The sequence below is a fragment of the Ranitomeya imitator genome, chromosome 4 (genome assembly GCF_032444005.1).
Source record: "Ranitomeya imitator isolate aRanImi1 chromosome 4, aRanImi1.pri, whole genome shotgun sequence".
NCBI classification, from domain to species: Eukaryota; Metazoa; Chordata; class Amphibia; order Anura; family Dendrobatidae; genus Ranitomeya; species Ranitomeya imitator.
Window position 1 is genome coordinate 364,878,414 of NC_091285.1, and position 25,971 is coordinate 364,904,384.

At 42.4% G+C, this 25,971-nt stretch overlaps 1 protein-coding gene across 4 annotated transcripts in view; it reads right to left on the reverse strand.

Moving 5' to 3' along the window:
- MAGI2 (membrane associated guanylate kinase, WW and PDZ domain containing 2) overlaps positions 1-25,971 on the reverse strand; it is a 1,646,639-nt gene that overhangs the window by 503,019 nt on the left and 1,117,649 nt on the right. The window lies entirely within an intron of this gene.

The window sequence follows — 25,971 nt, forward strand, 5'->3', positions numbered from 1 at the left end:
ACATCAGCACCTTTCTTGGTCAAATCAGTCAACGGTTTAGCAATACTGGAAAAATTAGCGATGAAGCGACGATAAAAATTAGCAAAGCCCAGGAATTTCTGCAAGCTCTTCACAGATGTCGGCTGAGTCCAATCGTAAATGGCCTGAACTTTAACAGGGTCCATCTCGATAGTAGAAGGGGAAAAAATGAAACCCAAAAATGAAACCTTCTGAACTCCAAAGAGACACTTTGACCCCTTCACAAACAAGGAATTCGCACGAAGGACCTGGAACACCATTCTGACCTGCTTCACATGAGACTCCCAATCATCCGAAAAGACCAAAATGTCATCCAAGTATACAATCATGAATCTATCCAGGTACTCTCGGAAGATGTCATGCATAAAGGACTGAAACACAGATGGAGTATTAGAAAGCCAGAATGGCATAACCAGGTACTCAAAATGGCCCTCGGGCGTATTAAATGCCGTTTTCCATTCATCACCCTGTTTAATTCGCACAAGATTATACGCACCACGAAGATCTATCTTGGTGAACCAACTAGCCCCCTTAATCAGAGCAAATAAATCAGACAGCAGCGGCAAAGGATACTGAAATTTGACTGTGATCTTATTAAGAAGGCGGTAATCAATACAAGGTCTCAAAGAACCATCCTTCTTGTCCACAAAAAAGAACCCTGCTCCCAATGGTGACGACGACGGACGAATATGACCCTTCTCCAAGGATTCCTTTATATAACTCCGCATAGCGGCGTGCTCTGGCACAGATAAATTAAACAGACGGCCCTTAGGAAACTTACTACCAGGAATCAAATTAATAGCACAGTCGCAATCCCTATGAGGAGGTAAGGCACCGGATTTGGGCTCCTCAAATACATCCCGATAATCTGATAAAAACTCAGGGACTTCAGAAGGAGTGGAAGACGAAATTGACAGCAATGGAACATCACCATGTACCCCCTGACAACCCCAGCTGGACACAGACATAGATTTCCAATCCAACACTGGATTATGGACCTGTAGCCATGGCAACCCCAAAACGACCACATCATGCAGATTATGCAACACCAAAAAGCGAATATCCTCCTGATGTGCAGGAGCCATGCACCTGGTCAATTGAGTCCAGTACTGAGGTTTATTCCTGGCCAAAGGCATAGCATCAATTCCTCTCAATGGAATAGGATACTGCAAGGGTTCCAAGAAAAAACCACAGCGCCTGGCAAACTCCAAGTCCATCAAATTCAGGGCAGCGCCTGAATCCACAAATGCCATTACACAATAGGAGGACAGAGAGCAAATCAGAGTAATGGACAAAAGAAATTTAGACTGTACCGTACCAATGGTGGCAGACTGTTATGTTTGCTAATGACAGGTGTTATGAAGGCAATCCAGAAACACAGTGTGCTTAGCGATCAGAGCGCACACAGTGATCTGACAAATACCCAAAAATACAAGAACGAGCTCTGAGACGTGGAAACTCTGTAGACTGCACACCTGATCCTATCCTAAACACAACTAAAAGCGGCTGTGGATTGCGCCTAACAACTACCTAGGCAACTCGGCATAGCCTAAGAAACTAGCTAGCCTGAAGATAGAAAAATAGGCCTGACTTGCCCCAGAGAAATTCCCCAAAGGAAAAGGCAGCCCCCCACATATAATGACTGTGAGTAAGATGAAAAGACAAAACGTAGGGATGAAATAGATTCAGCAAAGTGGGGCCCGATATTCTAGGACAGAGCGAGGACAGTAAAGCGAACTTTGCAGTCTACAAAAAACCCTAAAGCAAAACCACGCAAAGGGGGCAAAAAAAAACCACCGTGCCGAACTAACGGCACGGCGGTACACCCTTTGCGTCTCAGAGCTTCCAGCAAAACAAAAGACAAGCTGGACAGAAAAAAAGCAACAAAAAAGCAAAAAGCACTTAGCTATACAGAGCAGCAGGTCACAGGAACAATCAGGAGAAGCTCAGATCCAACACTGAAACATTGACAAGGAGCAAGGATAGCAGCATCAGGCGGAGTTAAGTAATGAAGCAGTTAACGAGCTCACCAGAACACCTGAGGGAGGAAGCTCAGAAGCTGCAGTACCACTTGTGACCACAGGAGTGAATTCAGCCACAGAATTCACAACAGTACCCCCCCCTTGAGGAGGGGTCACCGAACCCTCACCAGAGCCCCCAGGCCGACCAGGATGAGCCGCATGAAAGGCACGAACAAGATCGGAAGCATGAACATCAGAGGCAAAAACCCAGGAATTATCTTCCTGAGCATAACCCTTCCATTTAACCAGATACTGGAGTTTCCGTCTAGAAACACGAGAATCCAAAATCTTCTCCACAATATACTCCAATTCCCCCTCCACCAAAACCGGGGCAGGAGGCTCAACAGATGGAACCATAGGTGCCACGTATCTCCGCAACAACGACCTATGGAATACATTATGCATGGAAAAGGAGTCTGGGAGGGTCAAACGAAAAGACACAGGATTGAGAACCTCAGAAATCCTATACGGACCAATAAAACGAGGTTTAAATTTAGGAGAGGAAACCTTCATAGGAATATGACGAGAAGATAACCAAACCAGATCCCCAACACGAAGTCGGGGACCCACACGGCGTCTGCGATTAGCGAAAAGTTGAGCTTTCTCCTGGGACAAGATCAAATTGTCCACTACCTGAGTCCAGATCTGCTGCAACCTATCCACCACAGAATCCACACCAGGACAGTCCGAAGACTCAACCTGTCCTGAAGAGAAACGAGGATGGAACCCAGAATTGCAAAAAAATGGAGAAACCAAGGTAGCCGAGCTGGCCCGATTATTAAGGGCGAACTCAGCCAACGGCAAAAAGGACACCCAATCATCCTGGTCTGCAGAAACAAAACATCTCAGATATGTTTCCAAGGTCTGATTGGTTCGTTCGGTCTGGCCATTAGTCTGAGGATGGAAAGCCGAGGAAAAGGATAGGTCAATGCCCATCCTACCACAAAAGGCTCGCCAAAACCTTGAAACAAACTGGGAACCTCTGTCAGAAACAATATTCTCAGGAATGCCATGCAACCGAACCACATGCTGAAAGAACAAAGGTACCAAATCAGAGGAGGAAGGCAATTTAGCCAAGGGCACCAGATGGACCATTTTAGAAAAGCGATCACAGACCACCCAAATGACTGACATCTTTTGAGAAACGGGAAGGTCAGAAATGAAATCCATCGAAATATGTGTCCAAGGCCTCTTTGGGACCGGCAAGGGCAAAAGCAACCCACTGGCACGAGAACAGCAGGGCTTAGCCCTAGCACAAATCCCACAGGACTGCACAAAAGTATGTACATCCCGTGACAGAGATGGCCACCAGAAGGATCTAGCCACTAACTCTCTGGTACCAAAGATTCCAGGATGACCAGCCAACACCGAACAATGAAGTTCAGAGATAAGTTTATTAGTCCACCTATCAGGGACGAACAGTTTCTCTGCTGGACAACGATCAGGTTTATTCGCCTGAAATTTTTGCAGCACCCGCCGCAAATCAGGGGAGATGGCAGACACAATGACTCCTTCCTTGAGGATACCCGCTGGCTCAGATAAACCCGGAGAGTCGGGCACAAAACTCCTAGACAGAGCATCCGCCTTCACATTTTTAGAGCCCGGAAGGTACGAAATCACAAAGTCGAAGCGGGCAAAAAATAACGACCAACGGGCCTGTCTAGGATTCAAGCGCTTGGCAGACTCGAGATAAGTCAAGTTCTTATGATCAGTCAATACCACCACGCGATGCTTAGCTCCTTCAAGCCAATGACGCCACTCCTCGAATGCCCACTTCATGGCCAGCAACTCTCGATTGCCCACATCATAATTACGCTCAGCGGGCGAAAACTTCCTGGAAAAGAAAGCACATGGTTTCATCACTGAGCAATCAGAACCTCTCTGTGACAAAACCGCCCCTGCTCCAATCTCAGAAGCATCAACCTCGACCTGGAACGGAAGAGAAACATCTGGCTGACACAACACAGGGGCAGAACAAAAACGACGCTTCAACTCCTGAAAAGCTTCCACAGCAGCAGAAGACCAATTAACCAAATCAGCACCCTTCTTGGTCAAATCGGTCAATGGTTTGGCAATGCTAGAAAAATTACAGATGAAGCGACGATAAAAATTAGCAAAGCCCAGGAACTTTTGCAGACTTTTCAGAGATGTCGGCTGAATCCAATCCTGGATGGCTTGGACCTTAACTGGATCCATCTCGATAGTAGAAGGGGTAAAGATGAACCCCAAAAATGAAACTTTCTGCACACCGAAGAGACACTTTGATCCCTTCACAAACAAAGAGTTAGCACGCAGGACCTGAAAAACCATTCTGACCTGCTTCACATGAGACTCCCAATCATCTGAGAAGATCAAAATGTCATCCAAGTAAACAATCAGGAATTTATCCAGATACTCACGGAAGATGTCATGCATAAAAGACTGAAACACAGATGGAGCATTGGCAAGTCCGAACGGCATCACTAGATACTCAAAATGACCCTCGGGCGTATTGAATGCAGTTTTCCATTCATCTCCTTGCCTGATTCTCACCAGATTATACGCACCACGAAGATCTATCTTAGTGAACCAACTAGCCCCCTTAATCCGAGCAAACAAGTCAGATAACAATGGCAAGGGATACTGAAAATTAACAGTGATCTTATTAAGAAGGCGGTAATCAATACACGGTCTCAGCGAACCATCCTTCTTGGCTACAAAGAAGAACCCTGCTCCCAGTGGTGATGACGATGGGCGAATATGTCCCTTCTCCAGGGATTCCTTCACATAACTGTGCATAGCGGCGTGTTCGGGCACGGATAAATTAAATAATCGACCTTTAGGGAATTTACTACCAGGAATCAAATTGATAGCACAATCACAATCCCTATGCGGAGGTAGAGCATCGGACTTGGGCTCTTCAAATACATCCTGATAATCAGACAAGAACTCTGGGACCTCAGAAGGGGTGGATGACGAAATCGACAAAAATGGAACATCACCATGTACCCCCTGACAACCCCAGCTGGATACCGACATGGAATTCCAATCCAATACTGGATTATGGGTTTGAAGACACAAAAGAGAATAGTAAAACCAAAAACACTCAGTTTGAAAAAATGTTGCAGTAATCCGCAAGTGCTAGTAAAAGATGTAAAAAACAGGGTATTTGGTTGATACGTTTTTTGCAAAAAATGTATACTAAGCTGCTCTACCAATCTTCACGGTATACCCTTATCAGAGCAGTCCTAACTAATGTATGCAATCCCTATCTGATGTATTTAAAAACCTGATCATCTGTATATAACCTGTGTGAACAGGGTTCAGAGAGGAAAAATCCATGTGTGCATACAGGGTAGAACAGCTTTTGTGCAGATAGCCCAAGAGGAGTGGTGGAACTCCCCAGTCTTGTAGACACAAGAGAACAATTATGGAAACAGGAACACATGGGCTACTTGCACAGTGAACAAGTCTGTATGAACATGTTCACACACCACCAAGAAACCTGAAGACACAAAAGAGAATAGTAAAACCAAAAACACTCAGTTTGAAAAAATGTTGCAGTAATCCGCAAGTGCTAGTAAAAGATGTAAAAAACAGGGTATTTGGTTGATACGTTTTTTGCAAAAAATGTATACTAAGCTGCTCTACCAATCTTCACGGTATACCCTTATCAGAGCAGTCCTAACTAATGTATGCAATCCCTATCTGATGTATTTAAAAACCTGATCATCTGTATATAACCTGTGTGAACAGGGTTCAGAGAGGAAAAATCCATGTGTGCATACAGGGTAGAACAGCTTTTGTGCAGATAGCCCAAGAGGAGTGGTGGAACTCCCCAGTCTTGTAGACACAAGAGAACAATTATGGAAACAGGAACACATGGGCTACTTGCACAGTGAACAAGTCTGTATGAACATGTTCACACACCACCAAGAAACCTGAAGACACAAAAGAGAATAGTAAAACCATAATATAGTATAGTATAACCTGTGTGAACATTTTTTCAAACTGAGTGTTTTTGGTTTTACTATTCTCTTTTGTGTCTTCAGGTTTCTTGGTGGTGTGTGAACATGTTCATACAGACTTGTTCACTGTGCAAGTAGCCCATGTGTTCCTGTTTCCATAATTGTTCTCTTGTGTCTACAAGACTGGGGAGTTCTACCACTCCTCTTGGGCTATCTGCACAAAAGCTGTTCTACCCTGTATGCACACATGGATTTTTCCTCTCTGAACCCTGTTCACACAGGTTATATACAGATGATCAGGTTTTTAAATACATCAGATAGGGATTGCATACATTAGTTAGGACTGCTCTGATAAGGGTATACCGTGAAGATTGGTAGAGCAGCTTAGTATACATTTTTTGCAAAAAACGTATCAACCAAATACCCTGTTTTTTACATCTTTTACTAGCACTTGCGGATTACTGCAACATTTTTTCAAACTGAGTGTTTTTGGTTTTACTATTCTCTTTTGTGTCTTCAGGTTTCTTGGTGGTGTGTGAACATGTTCATACAGACTTGTTCACTGTGCAAGTAGCCCATGTGTTCCTGTTTCCATAATTGTTCTCTTGTGTCTACAAGACTGGGGAGTTCCACCACTCCTCTTGGGCTATCTGCACAAAAGCTGTTCTACCCTGTATGCACACATGGATTTTTCCTCTCTGAACCCTGTTCACACAGGTTATATACAGATGATCAGGTTTTTAAATACATCAGATAGGGATTGCATACATTAGTTAGGACTGCTCTGATAAGGGTATACCGTGAAGATTGGTAGAGCAGCTTAGTATACATTTTTTGCAAAAAACGTATCAACCAAATACCCTGTTTTTTACATCTTTTACTAGCACTTGCGGATTACTGCAACATTTTTTCAAACTGAGTGTTTTTGGTTTTACTATTCTCTTTTGTGTCTTCAGGTTTCTTGGTGGTGTGTGAACATGTTCATACAGACTTGTTCACTGTGCAAGTAGCCCATGTGTTCCTGTTTCCATAATTGTTCTCTTGTGTCTACAAGACTGGGGAGTTCCACCACTCCTCTTGGGCTATCTGCACAAAAGCTGTTCTACCCTGTATGCACACATGGATTTTTCCTCTCTGAACCCTGTTCACACAGGTTATATACAGATGATCAGGTTTTTAAATACATCAGATAGGGATTGCATACATTAGTTAGGACTGCTCTGATAAGGGTATACCGTGAAGATTGGTAGAGCAGCTTAGTATACATTTTTTGCAAAAAACGTATCAACCAAATACCCTGTTTTTTACATCTTTTACTAGCACTTGCGGATTACTGCAACATTTTTTCAAACTGAGTGTTTTTGGTTTTACTATTCTCTTTTGTGTCTTCAGGTTTCTTGGTGGTGTGTGAACATGTTCATACAGACTTGTTCACTGTGCAAGTAGCCCATGTGTTCCTGTTTCCATAATTGTTCTCTTGTGTCTACAAGACTGGGGAGTTCCACCACTCCTCTTGGGCTATCTGCACAAAAGCTGTTCTACCCTGTATGCACACATGGATTTTTCCTCTCTGAACCCTGTTCACACAGGTTATATACAGATGATCAGGTTTTTAAATACATCAGATAGGGATTGCATACATTAGTTAGGACTGCTCTGATAAGGGTATACCGTGAAGATTGGTAGAGCAGCTTAGTATACATTTTTTGCAAAAAACGTATCAACCAAATACCCTGTTTTTTACATCTTTTACTAGCACTTGCGGATTACTGCAACATTTTTTCAAACTGAGTGTTTTTGGTTTTACTATTCTCTTTTGTGTCTTCAGGTTTCTTGGTGGTGTGTGAACATGTTCATACAGACTTGTTCACTGTGCAAGTAGCCCATGTGTTCCTGTTTCCTGGATTATGGGTTTGTAGCCATGGCAACCCCAACACGACCACATCATGCAGATTATGCAACACCAAAAAGCGAATAACTTCCTGATGTGCAGGAGCCATGCACATGGTCAGCTGGGCCCAGTATTGAGGTTTATTCTTGGCCAAAGGTGTAGCATCAATTCCTCTCAATGGAATAGGACACCGCAAAGGCTCCAAGAAAAACCCACAACGTTTAGCATAATCCAAATCCATCAGATTCAGGGCAGCGCCCGAATCCACAAACGCCATGACAGAAAACGACGACAAAGAGCATATCAAGGTAATGGACAGAAGGAATTTGGACTGTACAGTACCAATGACGGCAGACCTAGCGGACCGCTTAGTGCGCTTAGGACAATCAGAAATAGCATGAGTGGAATCACCACAGTAGAAACACAGACCATTCAGACGTCTGTATTCCTGCCGTTCAACTCTAGTCATAGTCCTATCGCACTGCATAGGCTCAGGTTTAACCTCAGGCAGTACCGCCAAATGGTGCACAGATTTACGCTCGCGCAAGCGTCGACCGATCTGAATGGCCAAAGATAAAGACTCATTCAAACCAGCAGGCATAGGAAATCCCACCATGACATCCTTAAGAGCCTCAGAGAGACCCTTTCTGAACAAAGCTGCCAGCGCAGATTCATTCCACTGAGTGAGTACTGACCATTTCCTAAATTTCTGACAATATACTTCTATATCATCCTGACCCTGGCACAAAGCCAGAGTCCAGATCTACTGTTGTGAATTCTGTGGCTGAATTCACTCCTGTGGTCACAAGTGGTACTGCAGCTTCTGAGCTTCCTCCCTCAGGTGTTCTGGTGAGCTCGTTAACTGCTTCATTACTTAACTCCGCCTGATGCTGCTATCCTGGCTCCTTGTACTGTTATGTTTGCTAATGACAGGTGTTATGAAGGCAATCCAGAAACACAGTGTGCTTAGCGATCAGAGCGCACACAGTGATCTGACAAATACCCAAAAATACAAGAACGAGCTCTGAGACGTGGAAACTCTGTAGACTGCACACCTGATCCTATCCTAAAATCAACTAAAAGCGGCTGTGGATTGCGCCTAACAACTACCTAGGCAACTCGGCACAGCCTAAGAAACTAGCTAGCCTGAAGATAGAAAAATAGGCCTGACTTGCCCCAGAGAAATTCCCAAAAGGAAAAGGCAGCCCCCCACATATAATGACTGTGAGTAAGATGAAAAGACAAAACGTAGGGATGAAATAGATTCAGCAAAGTGGGGCCCGATATTCTAGGACAGAGCGAGGACAGTAAAGCGAACTTTGCAGTCTACAAAAAACCCTAAAGCAAAACCACGCAAAGGGGGCAAAAAAAAACCACCGTGCCGAACTAACGGCACGGCGGTACACCCTTTGCGTCTCAGAGCTTCCAGCAAAACAAAAGACAAGCTGGACAGAAAAAAAGCAACAAAAAAGCAAAAAGCACTTAGCTATACAGAGCAGCAGGTCACAGGAACAATCAGGAGAAGCTCAGATCCAACACTGAAACATTGACAAGGAGCAAGGATAGCAGCATCAGGCGGAGTTAAGTAATGAAGCAGTTAATGAGCTCACCAGAACACCTGAGGGAGGAAGCTCAGAAGCTGCAGTACCACTTGTGACCACAGGAGTGAATTCAGCCACAGAATTCACAACAGCAGACCTAGCGAACCGCTTAGGACAATCGGAGATAGCATGAGTGGACTCACCACAGTAAAAACACAGCCCATTCCGACGTCTGTGTTCTTGCCGTTCAGCTCTGGTCAAAGTCCTATCACACTGCATAGGCTCAGGCCTATGTTCAGAGAATACCGCCAGATGGTGCACAGCTTTGCGCTCACGCATGCGCCGATCGATCTGAATGGCCAAAGACATAGACTCATTCAGACGAGCAGGCGTGGGAAATCCCACCATGACATCCTTAAGGGCTTCAGAAAGACCCTTTCTGAAAATTGCCACCAGGGCACATTCATTCCACTGAGTAAGCACAGACCACTTTCTAAACTTCTGACAGTATACCTCCACTTCATCCTGACCCTGACACAAAGCCAGCAAGATATTCTCTGCCTGATCCACTGAATTTGGTTCATCATAAAGGAATCCAAGCGCCAGAAAAAACGCATCAACATCACGCAATGCAGGATCTCCTGGCGCAAGGGAAAATGCCCAGTCTTGAGGGTCACCACGCAACAAAGAAATAATGATTTTTACCTGTTGAACGGGGTCACCAGAGGAGCGGGGTTTCAAAGCTAGAAACAGTTTACAATTATTTTTGAAATTCAAGAACCTAGATCTATCCCCAGAAAATAAGTCAGGAATAGGAATTCTAGGCTCTAACATAGGATTCTGAACCACAAAATCTTGAATGTTTTGCACCCTTGCAGTGAGATGATCCACACAAGAGGACAAACCTTGAATGTCCATATCTACACCTGTGTCCTGAACCACCCAAAGGTCTAGGGGAAAAGAAAGACAAAACACAGTGCAAAGAAAAAAAAATGGTCTCAGAAGTTCTCTTATCCCTCTATTGAGATGCATTAATACTTTGGGCCAGGTGTACTGTTATGACCTGGTGGTTAGGAGCACCCGGAATGACCTGATAGTTAAACCTCATACAGGACGAGCTCTGGGATGTGGGAGCTCTGCTGACCGCAAGCCCTAATCCTATCACACACACTAAAAATAGCCGTGGAGCGCTCCTTACCAGACCTAGGCGCCTCGTCACAGCCTAAGAGCTATCTAGCCCTAGAGATAGAAAATAAAGCCTACCTTGCCTCAGAGAAATTCCCCAAAGGTAAAGGAAGCCCCCCACATATATTGACTGTGAGTAAAGATGGAAGTCACAAACGCAGAGATGAAACAGGTTTCAGCAAAGGGAGGCCAGACTTACTAAATAGACAGAGGATAGGAAAGGTAACTTTGCGATCAGCACAAAAACCTACAAAAGACCACGCAGCGTGTGCAAAAAAGACCTCCGCACCGACTCACGGTGCGGAGGGGCCACTCTGCATCCCAGAGCTTCCAGCTAGCAAGACAAAATCATGATAACCAGCTGGACAAGAAAACAGAGAACAAATAATGACTATCAGGAACTTAGCTTCTGCAGGAGAAGGCAGGTCACCAGAGAGATCCAGGAGCGAACTGAACCAATGCAAAAACATTGACAGCTGGCATGGAGTAACGATCTGAGAGGAGTTAAATAGAGCAGCCAACCAAAGGACAAACCACGTCACCTGTGTAAGGAACCTCAGAAGCAGCAGCTTCACTTATAGCCACCAGAGGGAGCCCATAGACAGAACTCGCCGAAGTACCATTCACGACCACAGGAGGGAGTTCGACAACAGAATTCACAACAGTTCACTGAGTGAGAGAGCTCCTGTCTCAGCGTGAGCCAGCTGGCGTGGATAGTGGTTGCATCACTGATGTGACCGCTATTCAAATGACTCGGATCTTCATGGATTGATATGTGTTATCGTCAGACAGGTTAGGAATATGGTGTTTTATTATTTTTTGTCTTTTACAGGGGACATAGGCTTCAGTGGATTAGATGTAAAGGCAAGTATAACTTTGCTTTTCATTTCACAGGAAGGTGTCAGAGTCTTTATTTCAATTAAATTACTTTTTGGGCTGTGTCTTTTTTGCAGTATGGGGTTAGTAATGGGGCTGTCTTTTAGACACCTCTCCATTACTAACCTCATGGGCTTGGAGTCGGCGGACATATAACAGCTGACATCAACCCCAAACCTATTACCCCACTTGTCACCACACCAGGGCAAGTGGGAAGAGCCAGGAAAAGCACCAGAATTGGAGCATCTAATAGATGCACTTTTTTGGGGCAGCTGCTATTTTTTTGGCTGGAGGGAGGAATCCATGGCCCCTTATCAGTCTTGCCATGATAAAGCTGGCAGGTGAGAGCTGCAGCCCGCAGCTGTCGATTTTGCCTGCGCTGGTTATCAAAAATCGAAGAAACCCCACGTCATTTTTTTAAAATTATTATTCATCTATAGTACAGGCACTGACTAATGAATACTCATCATCATTTGTCTGTTCTCGCTGCCATCAGTGACAGCAGGAAATGCTGATCAGAGTAATACTCTCTCATCAGCCAAAACCTGTGACTGGTGGTAACCTTTTTACTGCTAGTCACAGCTGCTGGCTCACGTGCTGTCATCTGACAGCAAGGATATTACAGCTCTATGACCGGCTGTAACGTCATTACCGCCTGTGTTTGCCCCGCCAATCAGAGCCTGTCTTTGCCCCGCCAATCAGAGCCTGTGTTTGCTGCGCTGTCACACTGATGACAATGAGGCAAACAATGGGTTCGCCTAACACTATTCATGACAAATTTATTCCCAATTCCCAATACTGCAAAGCCTCTAATTGCACAGAAAAGATGTGCAAGACACTCGGAGAGATCCTAGGACTACATTAAGTCTGTTTTGAGCTCTTTAACAAAAACACAACCCTGGTAATTTACAAGTGACCTCAAACTATCTGGCTAGCATAAAACCAACATGTATGGTTTTATTATTGGACTACAACAAGGAAGTGTACAAAAAATATATTGTTTTTACAACACACATAGGACAAAGGCAATTACTGTAGAACAATTAGGCTAAGCTCATACAATGAGTATTTTTTGCGTTTTTCATGTTGTAGATTTTCTGCAGCATTTCAGTGCCTATTAGCTAGGTAACATGAGTTTTTTCATTGCATTTCAGGGCGATTTTTTAACATGCATTTTTATCACATATTTTCAACTTCATTTTTGCTCTTTTTGGTATACGGCATGTTTCAAGTAAATTTGCTTTGGATACTTCTTTCACTTTACCTTGATAAAACTTTCTTATGAATATATTTTTGGATTACATGCACTTTTATAATGTATAGCCACTGGGAAAACATGCTAAAAGCACATATCCGTTCTGTTATCTGCAGATTTTCCTCATCTCATTCAAGTCTTTGGGGAAAATCAGCAAATAAAACGCATATTTACTTCAAGACCTCTCGACAAGTTGCAGATTTCAAAAGCATAGGTCAGTTTTCACAGCGTAAAAAAACAAACAAATATTGCACAGTGGGTTTGAGATTTATCTAAGTGCAGTGGACTAGATTTATATAAACCCCATACACTGCTGGATCTGTAATCACCTGCATTTTTTGCACAGCAAACATAAGTAGCATCAAAAAACATACCAAATACTTATTGAGGAAACTTGACCAAATAGGTACAATTTTATAGGGGCTATATACTCCACAAGGCTACATGCTTCATTTATACTATGAATTTGGGGCTATAGACTCCTTTAAAATTGTCCATTTCACAAGACAATACCTTTTGGCTACATTTCCTTACATTCATTCTTGGGATATGTGTGCACAATGGACCCAATTCACCAAAGACTTTTTGTCTGAATTTTGGCATAAAAGCTTTGAAAAGTTGCTAAACTTAAGTACAACTCGGAGTTGCCCTCAAGTTTTGCCAAGTTTGGTGTTTTCACACCAGTTTCTCCTAGCTCCAACAAAATAATGGGGGCTGGGTTGAACCAGTGGCACAGCTCAGACCTGAGGCGGTCCCTCAACCAGAAATCTTACTCCAGTACTGGACTAAAGTGAGATTTCTAGGGTAGTGAACATAGGCGCACGTTACTTGTCAGACGCTCTGGAGTCATGAAGAAGCATGCACCTATTCATGAATTAGGAACGTCCCTCAACAAGACCGGCGTAAACAATGCCGGTCTTGATGAATCGAGTCAATGTCTTTCTCAGGCTGTTATGCTCAACAACCCATACAGAATAGTATCAAATAGAAATAATGAACATATGCTCTGCAAGGTAAAAATGGCTTCATGTGCATATGTTCTTTTGAGCTTCTTTTAAGCACTTCCTTCACTTTTGTAAAGATGCAAAGCAGTCAACGTATACCTGAATCCTCAGGCGGGTAGGCCAGGGTCTAAAAAACTTCAGGTGCACACTCTCTTTTGGTAAAAACATGATATATTTATATGCTAAGAAGGTTGATTTCTGTTTCACAAAAATGATTCATTTATTGCTTTTTGAGAGTTGCACCCATGCAAAAAGTTAAATTAATGACCTTACAAGATGCTTCACTAAGGAGCCTGATAACAGTTCATAGACTAGAATTTATTTCGCAGAAGGCTTTCTTCAATAGCAGCAGAGCACAAAAGAAATTTCAATATATACGATTCTTTAGTCTGCGCTACACAATGAACACTATTGTGAATGAAAGTGCCAGAGATGTTTTGACAAGGAAGAAACAATTTGAGAGTATCTATGGCAACGACGAGGGTCTTAGTCTAATTTTTGGTGCCTGGCATAAAGGAAATATTAAATTAATTATTATTGAACATCCAAAACAAAATAAGCATGAAATACATGAATGGATGCTAATTTCTCATTATTCTTAAAGGAGTTTTTATTTTATTAAAAAGGCATCCTCTGCTTAATAATGTTATTTTTTACGAAAAGATTGTCTACAAAAATGATCCTGGAACAACTCATTAATAGTAAATCTCCAACAAATAAATACGTACAAAACACACAATACACACAATATTATTTCCTATACTCTGTTATGGTCAGAAATGACTTTACAAGTAGACTTCAGCAAAAAGATTCGAGGATCCCGATCCAGTGGCCACGCCAGCAGTCAATGGCCACTAGACGAGAGCCATGTGAACCTTTTTCTACCTACCAGGATCTATGACTCCTCTTCTAACTAATAGGTCCGGCGCGATGTAATGGTTGCGGCACGACGTGATCCCTGGACCAGGGTCTTTCGAGTCTTTTTGCTCAATGCTATTTGCAAGTACATAAATTGTTAGAAACACAAATTTTGGCTAAGAAGTAAATAAAATAATTTTCTCTGCTAGCACCAAAAATCACATAATGGATAGTACTTGTAAACTAGAATAAAGAAAAATTTCAGAAACTGCTACATAGGTAAATCTGAAATAAACTTAACCTGAGAAATTGGGTGGGGGTACAAAACCTATACAACAATGTAGATACATAAACTGCAAATCATCATCATTGCAAGTAAGAAAAGGACATTATCACATGGCCATTAGTAATAGCGGTAAGCTACTGGTGGTGAATGAGAAGATTAATATGATCGCTTAATTTAAGAGCATTGATCTGCTTTACACTATCAAAAAGTCACTAATGTCAGGGAACAGAAAAGTAGAAAATAACAGGGTGAGATTAGCTGCTTTTATTAGATACTTTAAATTGGAAAAACACCACAATATTCCTTGGTCTAAGATGGACACATTCACCAACATGTGAATAAATTACTTATTAAAATGGAGGATGCTAAAAACACCCTCCTTGGATTTTGTACACAGTTTCACCAATTGTCATTTTTCTTAGAGGAGAAAACATATGAGATGAGATTGACATATCAAGAGAAATACATTTCTGTAATACACAAGAGGAATGATCAAAACTAAAAACCTAGCAACAAAGAAAAGAAAAATCCCAATGTACACGCGAACATGTAAAGTCATTGACACGCAGAGAGAAGAAAAATGTCATTATTTGCAGTGTTTAACTCTCTTGAAAAACGTATGACAGGTCAGGTCAGTGATACACGACTTCTAGAACGTTGGGATTTATTTTGACCACCATATTTAAAGTAAAAAAAAATGAATTTCCATACAAATCTGTAAATTACCTTCACCACTTACTAAACACCACACAGATTGTTAACAATTAGATGGAAAATGCATGGAGAAATCCAGAGGGCTGACCAATCTGCTGATGGGTTTGCAGAACTTTGGAAATACATTTCCTAATCCTTTTACCTACACTAACTATTGGATACCATGTATTAAAAGGAATTTGTCACCAGGTTTTTAATATGTTATCTTACAGCTGCATGATGTAGGGCCTGAGACCTTGATTCCAGCAATGCGTCACTTGCTGGTCTGCATGCTGTCATTTTGATACCATCACTGTTTTCTCTTTTACTGACCTAGCATTGCTTAGAATGCTGAGCCCAATGCTATAACCCCAGAATTCTGCTGATCAGTGGTAGGGGCACAGTTACACAGAGCAGCTAAACAGGAGACGCAAGGCAGCTAGTCCTGTAGTGACAATCTTGTGCTGATAAAACACTGACTTTATTGAAATAGCAACACACAGCCAAGTAAGTGACACATTGCTGAAATTAGGCTCCCATCCACTACATCATGGTGCTCTCAGATTACACAGAAAAAACCGGTGACCAATTCCTTTTAAAAAATGTATCTCCAGGATAAGAACTCCATTGCTGCTTTCTTCCAATACAGCATCAAATCTGCCTATAGAATGTGTGCGTTGCAGCTCATTTGTCACGCACAGTGTAGGAAAGGCTAAGTGCAATACGAAGGGATAAGGGAAAGGGAACAAAACACTAGGGAAGGGGGGAGTGGAGACCCCTAGGCAGATCTAGCGTTACTCTGTCTGCCCTATCGTCCCTATATATGTTATGCACCTATTGCCGAGCAGGATTCCTAATCCCTGCCTGACCCTGGCGATAAGCCCTGCAAAGGTGAGGACAGGATAAGCTCTAGTCAATCCCCACTACCACTAAAGACAGGTGGGATACACAAACAAGGGGAACACTTATCTAGAGTAGACTAATAAGGCTGGGTTCACATTGCGTTAAACAGCAGCCCGTTCAATACATACGTGAACGGCTGCTGACGCAAGTGCCGACATTCTCCATCGCGCTAACGTAGATAGAGCATCTGCTAGCTCTATCTGCGCTAGCAGTGATGGACCCGGAAACGATGCAGCCCGCGTCTCAGGGTCCGTCACTCAATGACGGCACATCCCTAGGCCACGCCCATTGTGGGCGTGCGCTAGCAATGCATCCGACATAGGAATTAATGGCGGCCTTAACGGAATATGTTACACCGCGTTTATGCCGCAGTGTAACGTAGTCCATCTAACGGACGCCCATAACGCAGTGTGAACCCAGCCTTAGAGATGTAACACAGACGTCCTCCAGCAACACAAAGAAGGAAGACAGCCGAATGCTATAGCTCGGGGAAATGGAAATAGAAATATCACCAGCAACTCCCAGCAGCAAGCTGAGAGTTATATACACCCCGGTCCAGCTAGAGCTGGGTGTGGTTGCCACTGGGTCCTAGAGTCAGAAGGATTAGGAAGGAGTCTGCAAAGCCAACCACAGAGTCCTTCTGCAGCTAGATGCAGTGTGACTGTCGGCAACCTCTGACACACCTGTGACATCATCTGTAGTGAAGTGAATGGTATTGAGCCGCAATACCACAAACACTTTGTAGACAAGTATGGTGCTGCTTATGGAAACAGTAGCCATGTCTTTCTCATCTTGATTAATCCCTATGAAGAATTGATTCTGATATATTAGATAACTGTGGAGATCACATCTCCCACATGGTCCTTTCTGACTGCCCCATGCTGTTTGGTAGCTATTATACTATATGTTGCTTCTTTTGGTTGTTTTAGAACATGGAGCTTTTCCTTTAATTATTTGATTTATGCCTTTAATCTAGGATTGGCTCATTGATTACACTGTGCTTGGCTACATTAGAATACAATATTCACTATTGTAGTAGCTATATATTACACGCTTATTGTGGGGTTCAATGTTGGTTGTGCCTGACCATATCAGGGTTAGGCAAAAGTGATTGTAGAAACTGTAGTGTATTTGAATTGTTTTTTTATTTGTGTTTTCTATTATATTGTGTAATTTTGCAAATATTTATATAAGATTCTGTTCTGTGGATTTGATTATTGGACGTGGTTCTTTGTTACAGAGTGACTTTTTTTTAACTTATATTAATAGATTTCTTACAACTTATTTTTCAGAGTGCAAGAAAACTAATAAAACAAAGTGTCTCAAAACATCCTGCTCTTGATTCAGAAGAAATTGGCAGTGTCAAAATAAAGAGGAAACTATTCTTATGAAGACCCCTCAGACATATGATAACAATCACATTTTTCACATTTGGGATTTACAACTATAACCTTCTGCTCTTCTAATGCCTCATTCTAGCCACATACCTCGTATAACATAAACGCACATATCAATTCTCCCTAGGATATGTTTCCACATTCAGCATCAAACACGCAGCGTCCAGATGTTACAGCATAGTGGAGGGGATTTCATGAAATCCCGTCTCCACTATGCATTAAAAGACGCATGCGGTAGACCTGCGGAAACGGACATGCGGCGCATCTTTTCAGACCACAGCATGTCCTTACAATGCTGAAACAACGCAAGAACAACGCAGGTGACCTGCCAGTGACCTCAGGTACAGATTTGGTGCAGATTTTACGTGCGTAAAATCCTGATGCAATCCTGAACGTGGACACATACCCATATAGTGGTAAAGTCCTGGCACTGCAGTAAGTTGCTTTTGGTTTGCAATAATAAAAAAATTAAAGGCACTCAAAGAAGCACAAAAACTAAATATAGTATAATCAATCAGATGATCACAGGTTAAAGTCCCCTGAGGGAAATATTTTTTTTTTAATTTAAAGTAAAAAAATAACTAAAAATATATAAAAATGAAAATGCCCATCTCTTCCCCCTTCTCTAACCCAATTAAAAATAAATGAAAAAAATATCCATAAACATCTGGTCTATCAAAATCTACAAAAAATTAATATGGCAAAAGCTTTAAAGTGAAAAGAAAAAGAAAAATTGCCAGAATTATGTTTTTTGATCACCACATCTCCGTAAGGCTGCTGTCACACTATCAGTATTTGGTCAGTATTTTCCATCAGTATTTGTAAGCCAAAACCAGGAGTGGGTGATAAATACAGAAGTGGTGCATATGTTTCTATTATACTTTTCCTCTAATTGTTCCACTCCTGGTTTTGGCTTACAAATACTGATGTAAAATACTGACCAAATACTGCTAGAGTGACGGCAGCCTAAAAGAAACAAGCCCTCACACAGTTCTATGGAAGGAAAAAATAAAAAGGTTATTAGTTTTGGTAAATGGCAACAGAAGTAAAAAAAAATTTTTTTTACACATCCCTGAATTCACCCCCCCCCCCCCAAAAAAAAAAAATATTCAAGTTTTCTATTGCCTCAATCTTACACACTTGGAGAATTGTGTTTCCAGGTCATTTTCACCATACAACCATAAAAACAACCCCCAAAAATAATAGTTGAATTGTATTTATTTTTTCCACAATTTCATCCCATTAGGATTTTTTCCTCATTTTTTAGTAAACAAAATGGTAAAATGGATGGTGTCATTCAAAATGACAACTCATTCTGAAAAAATGTTGCCAATATGAATGGAAAAATGAACAAGCTATGGCTCTTTGGTGAAGAGAAAAAAAAATCAAAAATAAAAATGGAATTTGGCGGAGGAGGAGAGGGGTTAATATATTACATCAGGCAGAGAGAGCAGTGCCTACATGTGCCCTGATCTCCTTATGCCTACCTCAAGAGCATTTCTAAGACTCTTGATTTGTGACTGAGCACCTCAGTTTGTGTGTGTTCCGTGTCCTTTCCTCCTGGATTTGTGTGTGTCTGTTATGCAGCATTAGACAAGCACAGTGAGAATGTAAGACATGACACAAACATATCGCACACGACCGAACAGCAGTCCAAATGTCAGATATCATACAGGCACAGCAAACACATAAGACAAGCAGAAATCACACAAGCGCACACAACAGAAGAACAGTGTACTTCAGACATCATAAAAGCACAGAAAACACATAAGACAAGCAGAAACTGCACATCACACAATCACAGCATGCACAACAGAAGAACAACGCAAATGGCAGACATCATACAAGCAGAACGCCTACATCACACAAGCGCAACATGCACGACAGAAGAACAGTGCACATGTCAGACTTCATACAAGCACAGCAAACACATAAGACAAGCAGAAACCACACATCACACAATCACAGCACACACAACAGAAGAACAACGCAAATGGCAGACATCATACAAGCAGAACGCCTACATCACACAAGCGCAACATGCACGACAAAAGAACAGCGCACATGTCAGACATCATACAAGCACAGCAAACACATAAGACAAGCAGAAACCACACATCACACAATCACAGTGCACACAACAGAAGAACAACGCAAATGGCAGACATCATAAAAGCAGAACGCCCACATCACACAAGCGCAACGTGCACGACAGAAGAACAGCGCACATGTCAGACATCATGCCAGCACAGCAGACACAGAACATAGGCAGAACATATACATCACACAAGCACAGTGCACATTACAGAAGAACAGCGCACATATCAGACGTCATACAAACACAGAACACAGGCAGAACATATACATCACACAAGCACAGCACACATGACAGAAGAAAGAGCAAATGTCAGATGTCATTCAAGCACCGCAAACACATAAGCGAGGTAGTTGTGGGGGAACTGCTGCTTCTGCACGCTCTGGCACTCTACAGGAAAATCATGTCCCAGTTGCAGTGTGCTGTGTGTGTGGGAGGCATCAAACTTACTTGTGGCCCATAGGTCTCCACTAGCACCAGGCTTTCATCTTCCAGAACATTTGCATCAAACAATCCAGGGGACACTGAATTCATTAAAACAGTCAAACTTGTACTTGGCAGATTACAGTCATTTAAATGAATCATATAGGATTAGGCCCAACGGATTAGAGTCATTTCCGTAGGAAATAACTTCAGCCCTAGTTCTCGGTATGGATAGGGCATTCCTCTTGTAAGCTCCTCTAGCACTAGGAATTATTTACCACCACAAGCAGTGCACCCAGATTCCATCATCTCCGGCCTCAGAAAGTTTGAGTCAATCTTTCCCTGCAGCTCCACAGGCTTAGTGTGTGCAAGTGCCCTGAAATCCACCTCGAGATTCCCAGGCTGACATACGGACTTGCACAAAAGGATTCTATGGCAATCCACTGTCCCGCGTAACAGACTAATGTTGTCCATAGCAGCCTACTGCCTATGACCATGGCTGCCACTTCACCACACTTTATCTAACTGAACTCACTTCTTCCTGTTCCTGAAACTACCCATAGATCCCCAAAGTGCCCAACCACTATGGGCTGTCCTTACACTTAGGGTACCGTCACACAGTGCAATTTTGATCGCTACGACGGCACGATTCGTGACGTTCGAGCGATATATTTACGATATCGCAGTGTCTGACACGCTCCTGTGATCAGGGACCCCGCTGAGAATCGTACGTCGTAGCAGATCGTTTGAAACTTTCTTTCGTCGTCTAGTGTCCCGCTGTGGCGGCATGATCGCATGGTGTAACATATATCGTATACGATGTGCGCATAATAACCAACGGCTTCTACATCGCACATACGTCATGAAATTATTGCTCTAGCGTCGTACATTGCAAAGTGTGACAGCAGTCTACGACGCTGGAGCGATATTGTTACGATGCTGGAGCGTCACGAATCGTGCCGTCATAGCGATCAAAATTGCACTGTGTGACGGTACCCTTAGTTAGCTCTCACATAACCATCTCTGTTCCACTGCTGCTGGCAAAACTTGACCTTTCCCCTAGTTCAAGAGAGTGACATCTTGTGACCGAGATTTAGTACTGCAGCCTATGGAGAAATTAACAATTGTTATCACAAGGAAACATATCAGGAACAAAACATTATCCACATTCTATACCACGGCAGGATGGTCTTCAGGGGGAACATGGCACCTGGTCCATCTCCTTACACACATACATTACACAAGCACAATGTGCATGACAGAAGAACAGAGCACATGTCAGACATCATACCAGCACAGCAAACACAAAAGATAAGGAGCACATATACAGTACAGACCAAAACTTTGGACACACCTTCTCATTTAAAGATTTTTCTGTATTTTCATGACTATGAAAATTGTACATTCACTCTGAAGGCATCAAAACTATGAATTATGTGGAATTATATACTTAACAAAAAAGTGTGAAACAACTGAAATTAGGTCTTATATTCTAGGTTCTTGAAAGTAGCCACCTTTTGCTTAGATGACTGCTTTGCACACTCTTGGCATTGTCTTAATGAGCTTCAAGAGGTAATCACCGGGAATAATCTTCCAACAATCTTGAAGGAGTTCCCAGAGATGCTTAGCACTTGTTGGCCCTTTTTCCTTCACTCTGTGGTCCAGCTCACCCCAAACATCTCGATTGGGTTCAGGTCTGGTGACTGTGGGGGCCAGGTCATCTTGAGTAGCACCCCATCACTCTCCTTCTTGGTCAAATAGCCCTTACACAGCCTGAAGGTTTGTTTGGGGTCATTGTCCTGTTGAAAAATAAATGATGGTCCAACTAAACGCAAACCGGATGGAATAGCATTCCGCTGCAAGATGCTGTGGTAGCCATGCTGGTTCAGTATGCCTTCAATTTTGAATTAATCCACAATAGTGTCACCAGCAAAGCACCCCCACACCATCACACCTCCTCCTCCATGCTTCACGGTGGGAACCAGGCATGTAGAGTCCATCCGTTCACCTTTTCCTCAGAAGCAGAGGTGACTCTTGGTCTTCCTTTCCTGGGGCGGTCCTCATGTGAGCCAGTTTCTTTGTAGCGCTTGATGGTTTTTGCCACTGCACTTGGGGACACTTTCTAAGTTTTCCCAATTTTTTGGACTGACTGACCTTGATTTCTTAAAGTAAGGATGGCCACTTGTTTTTCTTTTCTTAGAATTTGTATTATGGCAAGAAAAAAACAGCTAACAGTCTATTCAGTAGGACTATCAGCTGTGTATCCACCAGATGTCTGCACAACACAACTGATGGTCCCAATCCCATTTATAAAGCAAGAAATCCCACTTGTTAAACCTGACAGGGCACACATGTGAATTGAAAACCATTCCTGGTGACTACCTCTTGAAACTCATGAAGAGAATGCTAAGAGTGTGCAAAGCAGTCCTCAAAGCAAAAGGTGGCTACTTTGAAGAACCTAGAATATAAGACATAATTTCAGTTGTTTCACACTTTTTTATTAAGTATATAATTCCACATGTGTTAATTCATAGTTTTGAATTGATGCCTTCAGTGTGAATGTACAATTTTCATAGTCATGAAAATACAGAAATATCTTTAAATGAGAAGGTGTGTCCAAACTTTTGGTCTGTACTGTATATCACATAAGCACAATGCACACAACAGAAGATGAGCGCACATGTGAGAACAAAATGTAATGTGCTGCTGCAGTGCAGTATAGAGAAACCTCCACCAGGGGGTGCTGGTTAAGAGAAAGAGGTTGTACACACAGCGCAGCAACACTGAACAACAACACAGGTGTCACAGGTAATGAAAGAGACATGAGACAAGCCAAGGTCATACACAGAGATAGCAGCGCGGTACAGAAGGGGCGAGCAGAGAATAATCGGGGACAAGCAAGACGTCAGAACCTACCGGGAACGTGGTAACCAAAACGTGAGACATAAGACGGAGTCGGGGTACAGGTCAGAGGTCAGAACAAATCATAAACGGGCGCAGGCAGTCAGAGGCAAACAGGTACACTATTACAGGGATAGGGTCAGGAGCTCAAACAGTGCAGCATGAACTATTGCTGACACTGGCCCACAGGCTGCAGAGGACTTAAATAGCTCAGCCAGCTTCAGAGTGAGGCAGAAAGGATTAACTCCCACATGACCAGTCCAGAGACAGGAGAGCTGAACATAATCTCAGAACTGGATCATGACACAAAGAACAAAGACTCATAGCACTTACAAATATTAATGCACAAAGCACTATATAAACACGTCAAGAAAACATGTGACAGAGCTGATCGCCAACAACATCCATCGCACAGATGGAAAGCTCTGTTTTTAGTTTGGCCTCACCTATTAACACAGCTAAGCCCAACCACCACCAAACGAAATTGTCAACTTAATAGGACTATAATCTACCAAGTGAACCTGTCTGGGCCCAGGTTGTATTGAGTCATTCATTCTAAAAAATAAAATTGTGAGGGTCCTGTGTGCAGCTGCATCGCTATTCAGGCTATATATCCGCCCCTGAAATAAGCATATTAGATGAGCATACTTGTCTGACTTAGTTGTAAGGTGCATTACTTTTGTCAATTTTGCGGCATTAAATGGCCATAAATTGGTAACTACAGTTAATTAATTCAATGGCGTGATAGACCATGATTCAAGTGTGCATAGGCTGACATTGTTCTCGGCGGTGCAGGTCCAGTTCACACAGGACAATGTGCTGCTGAGTATCAATTCTATGGGCAAACTATAGGAGCATTACACCTGACAGACAGACGTTTTGCTCGCTCTACGGGTGATTGGCGGCCTGTTTACATTCCAGGATTATTATGAATAGCATTCCTAAGAATGCTAGGAATGCTCTAGTCGCAATAATCGGGCAGTGAAATGCACACTTAGGCTACTTTCACACTAGCGTCGGCCTGACGTACTGACGCACGTTGTGAAAGAAATGAACAACGGGGGCAGCGGATGCAGTTTTTAAACGTATCCGCTGCCCCATTGTAATGTCCGGGGAGGAGGGGGCGGAGTTTCAGCTGCACATGCGTGGTCGAAAATGGCGGACTCGACGCACAAAAAAAGTTACATGTAACTTTTTTGTGCCGAGGGTCCGCCAAAACACGACGCATCCGTCGCACGACGGATGCGACGTGTGGCCATACGTCGCAATGTGTCGCTAATGCAAGTCTATGGAGAAAAAACGCATCCTGCGAGCACTTTTGCAGGATGCGTTTTCTCTCCAAACCGACGCATTGCAACGTACGCCAAACAACGCTAGTGTGAAAGTAGCCTTATGGTTTTGTTCTCCTTTTATTCTCCGCATATGACATTATATAGCCAATACACAGAAATAAAGTCCATGTAAAAGAAGACTACAATCCAGCATTTACAATCAATTTTAGAGGTACTGTTTTATGAGGAGTTTCATTAGTGAAATAATTTCTTGATGATTAAATCATATTCAATTGCATCTATTAAACTGGCATAACGGAATCCTGAAAAATGTTGCAGATGGCATAGAATTGTGCCATTTACCATGAGATACTTTACAGAGTAGTTAGCAAACCTTTCAACAATTAAAGTGGATCAGCCATCAGATTTCACAAAGCATATTTCACAAAGTGACCTGGGGAGGCTACTGTATTTACTTTGAAAACTAATTTTAGAATAACTGTTTAATTCTGAAATTTAACAGAGTTGCACTCTGCAAAAAGGATTAAAGAGTCATTCTTATATGAATATTCAAGGTAAGCATAACAGCCTCATCAGGTCTGAGAGATATATGTACAATGAATGCCGTTTGCATTGGAAATCTGGTGACAGATCCACTTTAATGATAATATTATTTAGCCCTTTGTGACACACAAAACATTGCATGACGAGCTCAGCGAGGCAACTCAAGCTTAAAACTCCAAGTCATTATAAAAATCTATTAAAATGCCATTTATGAATGTACTTTAACAATAAAAACAGGGAAAAATAAGCAGCCTTGTGGTAAACTATTAAGCAGGTGGAATAATAAAACTAGGCTCTGCGGGTTGCTAATGTTTTAGAATCCATCCTGAAACCAGTAAATTAAAAAAGTAATTTTTGTGAAGCTGTTTGAAGTAGTTACAGGTATAAATCAATCTGGCTAGCAATTAAATGCAATTATTGCTCCAGCAGATGCAGCCTAGTGCAAATGGAATATCAATGCAAAATCCCGAGAACAGACACAGTCATTATTCCTGAATAAATACCTGCATTAGAGATATGAATGGATCCATTTCTTCTTCAATTAATGACTAAGCACAGCTTTATTTGTATGCGTCTTCCTGTCACACCTCATTTATAAATGGACCGCATTAAGATGTGACGTGTATGGCAACGGTACAAGAGTCTGCCTGTCTGTTCTTTCCCGAAATGTGAAGCCACACGACGGTGTTAGTGACTTATATAGAAGAATGTGGAATATGGAAATGTTCACATAACATATGGCACCATATACTATGCCCATGTACCAAATACTGGATTACCCTCATCATTATAAATGTAAAAAATAGCTAAATGTCACTCTCTAAAAAATGACAATAAACGAT